At 40.0% G+C, this 8,927-nt stretch overlaps 1 protein-coding gene across 3 annotated transcripts in view; it reads left to right on the top strand.

Annotated features, from left to right (window-relative positions):
- Nucleotides 1-8,927, top strand: part of LY96 (lymphocyte antigen 96) — a 78,046-nt gene that overhangs the window by 856 nt on the left and 68,263 nt on the right. The gene's annotated exons all lie outside the window — the stretch shown is intronic.

The raw sequence follows: 8,927 nt of genomic DNA, 5'->3' as shown, positions 1-8,927 counted from the left end.
TTTTTTGTGGTACGCGGGCCTCTCACTGTTGTGGCCTCTCCCATTGCGGAGCACAGGCTCCGGACGCGCAGGCTCAGCGCCCATGGCTCACGGGCCCAGCCGCTCCGCGGCATGTGGGATCTTCCCAGACCGGGGCACGAACCCGTGTCCCCTGCATCGGCAGGCAGACTCGCAACCGCTGCGCCACCAGGGAAGCCCCAGGCCGTGGTTTTTGAAGGCTCTTGGAATTACCTCCCTAATTGGATGTAAGGCTGATTCCGTCAGTTACTGTGTGACCTTGAGCAAAGTCTTAGCCTCTCTGTGCCTCAGCTTTTTTATCTGTAAAGTGAAAGTGATTTTCGAACCCATTTTACAAGGATTGTTTTGAGGTAAAATTTTTAGCACAGAGCCGCATAGAAACAATAATATTGATTACTTAAAAAAAAAAATCAGCCACACTCTAATGCTATTTACTGGTTGGATCACTGTTGTTTTGTTTTATCTTGTTTTGTTTAGTTTTCCCTCTTTCTCTACAAATATCTGCTGGTCTGAAAGCACAGCTTCGGGGCTTGACTACTGCTTTGGTTTGGTGCTTTGCATTGTGTTACTCACTATAGGTTGGTTGTCCTTTTCTACCCACTAGTGATATCAGGAAGGTTTAAGGGGGTGCTCCCGAAAATACTTGCTAGCTGAAATCCTCATGGGAAAAAAAGGATTTATGGTCTAATCATTTGGGGGAGATTTACAAATGTACTTTGAGTTCTGAGGAGTTCTGCAATAAAGAAACCTATTTAATCCCGCAATTTTCCGTTTTATTTTGTTTTATTTTTTGAGTGTGTGTTTACAATCCTGCAAATACACTCTGGCCAATATTAACATAAAGCTACTTCTGGGGAATTAGGGTAATTGCCAGATGTGGGAACAAGACCAAAGTGTATGACTAGTCTCAGACTGGTGGCTTTTTTTTCTGTTTGTGATTGTGCTGAATTCCCTGAAAATTCCCCACCCCGCGAGGTCAGTTTACACTGCCCTGTTCCAGGCCCTCTTCAGTGCACTTGGCCCCCTTCTCTCCTCTCCTTTGGCCTTTCTGCTCCATGCATTGATTATGCCACCTTCTCTGTGCTGTATTTCCTGTGGCCTTTATTTCTATAACGGTTCATATTATTATTTAGCTCTTAATCTTCTAGTAACACTAACTCAATTTGTCTTCTGATTTGATTTTTGAGGAGGGATTTTATCTGTTTCTGTCCAATGCTGAGAAATTCTGTGGTCCTTTCCTGCTGCCCCACGGATAGAGGGACCGTGGAGAGCAGGGGGGATATACAGCTAAGCGAGACCCTGCTTGCTGCCATGCCCCTCTCCCCTGCCCCTGCCACGTCAACCTTTCCCTGCCTTAGAGAATCCATCCTGGCTGAGATGGAAATGCGTCGTTTGTGGGAAACACTGATCCCTCTAGGTATTATTGTCAGGAAGTTGGTGATGACAGTTCATTCCTTTCTGTGAGGATGATTCCCATTTGGCCAAGCCACTGGGCATACACGGTATACCTGTTTGCTAGGGCTGCCATAAAAAACATCACGGACTGGGTGGCTTAAACAGCAGAAATTTATTTCTCACAGTTCCGGAGCCAGGAAATCCAAGATCAAGGGTCAGTTGGTTTGGTTTTGCAGATGGCTGTCTTCTTGCCATATCTTCAAATGGCTTTTTCTCTGTATGCACTCATTCCTGGACACTCCCTGTGTGTCTAAATCTCCTCTTCTTCTAAGACACCAACGGTATTGGATTAGGGCCTACCCATATGACCTCATTTTAACTTAATCACCTCTTAAAGGCCCTGTCTCCAAAGACAGTTACATTCCGAGGTACTGGGGGTTAGAACTTCAACATATGAATTTAAGGAGAACACAGTTCAGCGCATAACATACAGAAATGGCAAGAATTGGCTGTTTTATCGTCCACCTTTGGCAGAAAATGTGGCTGTCTGAGTCAGTCCACAGAGCCCTGGACACACACCGTCCTGTAACCTAGAGTTATTAGACTCAGCTCTAACCTTTTTTTGGCTATGGATAGTCCTGAAACTCAAGGAATTAATGGATTATTTAATTAAACCATTATTCACTGAGCATCTGTCATGTGCCTGTTCTAGACACTGAGGATATCATCTAGCAGTGAACAACAAGACAAAAGTCACGGCCCTCCTGGAGTTTCGATCAGTGAAATATTCAGCATGTCAAATGGTGGTGGTTGCTGTGAGAGAAAAATAAAGCAGGGGAGGGGATAGAGAGTACAGAGATGGGGATGGGGGTTGCATTTTAAATTAGGACAGGCAAGGAAGGCCTTACTGCGAAGGTGACATTTAGCAAGGACAGGAGTAGTTGAGGGAGTGAGCCACGCCCATATCCAGCGGAAGGGGTGGAGGGTAGAGCAAGCACAGCGGCCTTGAGGTTGGAACATGGCTGGTGATGGAGGGACAGCAAGGAGGCCAGTGTGGCTGCGATGGAATGAGTGTGGGGGAAGCAGCAGAAGATGACATAGAAGGGAACGGGCAGAGGGTGAGGGCCATGTAGGTCAGGGAACGACTTTATCTTTTACCATGAGTAAAGCCTGGCTCCTGGGTTGATAATAATCTGTAAGGCGGCAAAGGTGGAAGCAGGCAAAGGTGGAAGCAGGCAACCTGTTGGGAAGCTGTTGCAATAATCCAGGTGAGCGAGAGAATGGTGACTCGGACCAGAGGGGGAGCAGTGGAGGCGATGAGGAGGGGTCCGGTTCTGGAAGTATTCTGTAGAGGGAGCCGACAGGACTTGCTGACTGATTGGATGTATGGTTGCAGCATGGTCCTCCCAGCTAAGTGAGTGTGTCTTGGCATCTGGAGTGTCCCCCCAACTCCCAGCAGGCCAGCCTCTTTACTGGCCTTTATTTATACTTCTGTTGATATATATGTGTACTGTTCTCTAACCTGAAATATTCGTGTCCATCTTTCTGTTTCATGGAAACCTCTGAGGTCCATCAAAAGTCCTACCTCCCTTACAGAGCCTAGTCAAGTCAGTTGAATTTAATTCAGTTTAATATGTCTTTAATAGGCATTAGGTTTCATTATTATGCTGAGGAATACTGAGAATGCAAAGGTTATGTTAAGATGTAGCCGGTATCTTCAAGGAACTTCTGGCTTTTGTCTTACTTATGTGTAGTAGGAGGGGTAACTATACATATCACCAGGATTCATTTGTTTATTCTACAAACTCAGCACGGCCACTGGGAAGTCTAAGAGCCACTTGGAGCTAGGATTCTTATCCTCCTTTCCACATCTGTTTCTTCCTAAATCTTCTCTATCTCATCCTCCACCTAATTCCTTACCCCCAAACCAGGGGTATCCTTAATTATCTCTTTCCCTTATTTTTCACATCGAATTTATCGATGATTCCATTTTTAGTATCCCCAGAATATATTCTTAAGCCAACTACTTTTTTTTTTTTTTTTTCTGGCCACACTGTGTGGCTTGTGGGATCTTAGTTCCCTGACTAGGGATTGAGCCCAGGCCATCACAGTGAAAGCACCACATCTGAACCACTGGACCGCCAGGGAATTCCCGAACTACTTTTTTTTTTTTTAATTTAATTTTTATTTTATATTGGAATATAGTTGATTTACAATGTTGTATTAGTTTCAGGTGTACAGCAAAGTGATTCAGTTATACATATACAAATATCCATTCTTTTTCAGATTCTTTTCCCATATAGGTTATTACAGAATATTAAGTAGAGTCCCCTGCGCTATACAGTAGGTCCTGTTGATTATCTATTTTATATATAGTAGTGTATATACATTAATCCCAAAGTCCTAATTTATCCCTCCTCCCTGCCTTTCCCCTTTGGTAACCATAAGTTTGTTTTCTATGTCTGTGAATCTGTTCCTGTTTTGTAAATAAGTTACTTTGTATCACTTTTTTAGGTTCCACATATAAGTGATATCATATGATATTTGTCTTTCTCTGTCTGACTTACTTCACTTAGTATGATAATATCTAGGTCCATCCATGTTGCCACAAATGGCATTATTTCATTCTTTTTTATGGCCGAGTAATATTCCATTGTATATTCCACATCTTCTTTATACGTTCCTCTGTCGATGGACATTTAGGTTGCTTCCATATCTTGGCTATTGTAAATAGTTAAAGCCAACTACTTTTCACTGTCCTTTGCTCACCACTCATGTCACCTTCGTCTCTTCTCTGGCCTCTGCAACATCCTCTTAAATTGTCCTTTCTCCACTTTAATTCTTGCCTTCATACAATCAGTTCTTAGCATAGAGACCAGAGAGATCTTTTAAAAATGTAAATACATTATATAATGTTATTTCAGTTGCTTAAAGCCTCCCAGTGGCTTTTCACTACAATTAGAGTGAAATCCCAACTTTGTACCAAGGCGTCCAAGACCCCTCGAGATGGCCCTTGCCTACCTGTCTGATTCCTATGATTCCCACCCTCCCTCATTATTTTCCATTTACACTGACCTATATTATTATTATGGTTATTGTTTGTGTTACCAATATAACAAGCATAAAATTTACCCTTTTAATGATTTTTAAGTCTACAATTCAATGATATTAAGTACATTCACACACTTTGCAACTATCACCATTATCCATTTTTGGAATTTTTCATCATCCCAAACAGAGACTCTGTACCCATTAAACAATAACTCCCCATTTCTTCCTCCCCCACTAGTCCCTGGTAACCTCTACTCTCTGTCTCTGTGACTTTGTCTATTATATGTATCTCATGTAACGGTCTTTGTGTATATATGTGTGTGTGTGTGTGTTTGTGTGTGTGTGTTTTTGTTGCTTGAACATGTCAAAGTCATTGTCACCTATGAGTCTGTACTCCTGATTACAATGTCCACAGGGTTGGCTGCTTTCTGTCCCTCACTTACTGGATACTGTAGTTGAGGTGTCTCTACCCATTGCCACCCCCAACTCCTCCATCCCCACCGTGCACTCAGTCTTTCTCTCATGGCCCTGTTTGATTTCTTTACTAGAGTGTACATTTATCAAGAGCCGGGCCCTTGCCTGTCTTGTTCATTGTTTCTCTAGTGCCTAGAGCAATATTTGGTGCTAAGCAGAAGTGAATAAACACACATTTATTATCTACAGTGTGCTATGTGCAAGAGACATGAAAAATGAATGAGTCGTGCTTCCTGCCCTCAAGGCTTGTGCTATTTTTATGAAGAAGACTGACATGCAAACAAATAATTGTAGTAAACATTTTAAATGACCATTGAAGGATGATCAAGTACTGTGAATGATAGTGTGTTTGTGGCTGTCGGGCTGGGGAGGTGTGGAGGAGTCAAGGAAGGCTTAACAGCATTGTTGATATTTGAATACATTTTGAAGGCAGACAAGGAGTTTCTAGACCAATGAGGACAGGGCATTCCTGTCAGAAGGAACTGTATATTTATGTAATGGAAATTCTGTTAAAGAGGTAAAATGAAGTGCTGTGATGGTTCAACTCCAGCTAATGCTTCCTCCCTTGATCTCCAATAGTACTTAAAACCAACACTCAGGGTGGCACTGGTTTCATTTCCTGTGCCAACTGCAGTTGCCTGGTCTGTTGGGTTAAGAAGGATTCTGAGGCAGAGCTCAGTGGGAAAAAGTGCTATGATGGATTCGCAATGCTGACATTTGTGGTTGCAGGGGAAACCGGAGGCTCTTGTACTGTGCTTTTGCTGAACCTGGTCACTACTTTCTTTGGTATTTAATAAACCAAATGTAGAATTTTACCATAAACATGGTGACTTTAAAGTAATAAAGCTATTTTCTGTTAGTTCCCAAACCTTTGCAAATAAATTAAAAATCACATGCTATGTACTGTTATGTGATCATTTGATTCTTACATCTAATTTTTTAATGTATGGTGGTCTTGTCTTCCTAGAAAAATCTTAGGCTTCCTGACATAAAGATTAAGGTTACACTTCTATTCTCCGCCCTCCCTCCACCCTACCCCACTCTGCCTTGCTCTGGTGCTGGCTTAACACTGAGCACCCATAGGGGTATTCTTAACATTGGTCTGATTGCATTGACTTGTCGATGGTTTCATCATAATCAGACCAACTTCAGACATGTGGGAAACTTAACTGAAAATAGAGAATTGCCCTTATGACATACAACATGGCCCCGGTGATTCACTGCTTTTAACTTGTTCCCGGCTTTGCTCCAGAGTCTTGGTTGGCTTGCTCTGAGGGTCTTCTACAAGCTTATCACTGAGAAAGAAGAGACACATTGCACTGTGCTCGGTAATGCATGTGAAAGTGCCCACGTTTCAATACCATGTCAACCTTTCATGGTAAGAAAGTTAATAAGTATATTAATTATGCAAACCTTCAAATATATAGGTGAAAAAAAAGAAAAGGCCCCATAAGCCTATCACAGTTAAGAGTTAACCACTATGAACATTCTGATATTTTGGTAAATATTCTTTTAGATATATAATGATATATGTTGAAAACAGTAAAAGTAGAACCATATTGTATATACTGTTGGGTAACCAGCATTTTTTAAACTTGATCGTATACCATAAACATCTATAACATTAAATATCCTAAAAATTCATGTTAATGACTGTATATTAATTCAGTAAATAGATGCACAATATTTATTTATTCAGTCACCTCTGAGCATTTTTTTACTTGAGATATAATTGATATATAACATTATATTAGTTTCAGGTATACAACATGATTCGATATTTGTATATATTGTGAAGTGATCACCACGATAAAGCTAGTTAGCATCCATCACCTCACATAGTGGCAATTTTTTTCTTCTTTTGGTGAAAACTTTTAAGATTCACTTTCTTAGCAACTTTCAAATATGTAAAACAGTGTTATTAACCATAGTCACCATGCTGTACATTACTTCCCCATGACTTATTTATTTTATAACTGGAAGTTTGTACCTTTTGACCCACTTCACTCATTTCTCTGATCTTCCAGCCCCTACCTCTAGCAGCCTCAGTGTCTGTGAGTTTATTTTTTGTCTTTTGAGTGTGTTTGTTTTTTAGATTCCACATATAAGTGAAGTCATACAGTATTTGTCTTTTTTTTTTTGGCTGTGCCACACGGCTGATAGGGTTTTAGTTCCCAACCCGGGCCCTCGGCAGTGAGAGCTCGGAGTTCTAACCATTGGACCACCAGGTAATTCCCTCTCTTTCTTTGTCTGACTAATTTTACTTAGCACAGTGCCCTCAGGTTTCGTCCATGTTATTGCAAATTGGGCAGGTTTTCCTTTGGTCATAATCCACACAGGAATAAACATCTTTGCATCAAATGTTTGTGAACATCCATGATTCAATGAAATGACTGTTAATATAGCTCATTCTGTGAGACTTTTATTGCAGGCAAACTCAATTCATTGAATGAGATATTAATTTTAAGGGTTGCATTCACGGGCAAATTAAATAAAACTGGTTTAGTCTCTTTCCCCTCCTCCTCAGTGCTTTTATAAGCTCTTCTACATCCTTCTTGAAACTTCTTATTTAGGAAGATTTGTTTATTAACTCATTCATTCATGTATTCAGTCACTTACCATTTACTAGAATTCTAAGTACTTGATGTGTATTTTCTATTTTTAACCAATGGAACATACAGAGAGGTGAGGAGAGTATAGAAAAGAAGAGCAATGTAGAAAAGAACAGGTTAAAAAGTATGAAAATGGAACAAGTAATTTTATGAAAATATGTTTTGGGGAGTTCACCCCCTTCCCCACAGTTTAAAGTAATTCATTACCTTCAACCTCCACCTTAACAATGTAAGGGCATTAAAATACTAATCTGTTTACATTATAGGGAGTTTTTTTGGTATTTGTACAGTATTTTAAATTTTATTTAACTGTGGTAAGAACATTTTACATGGGATCTACCCTCTTAAATTTTTGAGTGTACAGTACATCATTGTTGACCATAGGCATGAAACTGTACAGCAGATCTCTACAGCTTATTCACTTGCTTGACTGAAACTCTATGCCCATTGATCAATAACTCCCCATTTCCCTCTCCCCTCAGCCACTGGCAACCACCATCCACTCTTTGATTCTATGAATTTGACTATTTTAGATACGTGGGCTCAGGCAGTATTTGTCCTTATATGACTGGCTTATTTCCTTTAGCATAATGTCCTCAAGGTTCATCCATATTGTAGCATATTGCAAAATTTCCTTTTTTTAAGACTAAATAATATTCTGTTGTATGTATATACCACATTTTCTTTATGCATATATCTGTTGATGGACATTTAGGTTGTTCCCACATCTTGGCTATTGTGAATAGTGCTGCAATGAATTTAGGAATGCTAGTATCTCTTCGAGATCCTGATTTCAATTGTTTTGGATAAGTACCCAGAAGTAGGATTGCTGGATCATATGGTAGTAATATTTTTAAATTTTTGAGGAATCCCTGTATTGTTTTTTAGAGCAGTTGTACCATTTTGCATTCCTACCAGCAGTGTGCAAGCATTCCAGTTTCTCCACATCCTTGCCAACTCTTGTCCTTCTTTTCTTTTTTTGATAATAGCCAATCTGACTGGTGTGAGGTGATATCTCATTGTGGTTTTGATTTGCATCTTCCTGATGCTTAGTGACGTTGAGCATTTTTTCATATACCTGTTGGCCATTTGCATGTTTTCTTTGGAGAAATGTCTATTCAAGTCCTTAGCTCATTTTATTTTATTTAATTAATTAATTTATTTATTTTTTCACACACACTGTATTTTATTTTTACACGAGATAAATAAACGGACACCAAGTATTGTACATGGATGACCACAACAAAAGCAACAGTGATTGCAATTACCAAACATGAAACACACTCATACTATGTCATAATATTGACATTCAGTCCAGTAATCCTCCACTGTAATAGCTCCTTTACTTTGCAGTGAAAATTGATTTGTATATTTTTT

The sequence above is a fragment of the Physeter macrocephalus genome, chromosome 15 (assembly GCF_002837175.3).
Source record: "Physeter macrocephalus isolate SW-GA chromosome 15, ASM283717v5, whole genome shotgun sequence".
Lineage (NCBI taxonomy): Eukaryota > Metazoa > Chordata > Mammalia > Artiodactyla > Physeteridae > Physeter > Physeter macrocephalus.
This window is presented reverse-complemented; position numbering and strand designations above follow the sequence as displayed.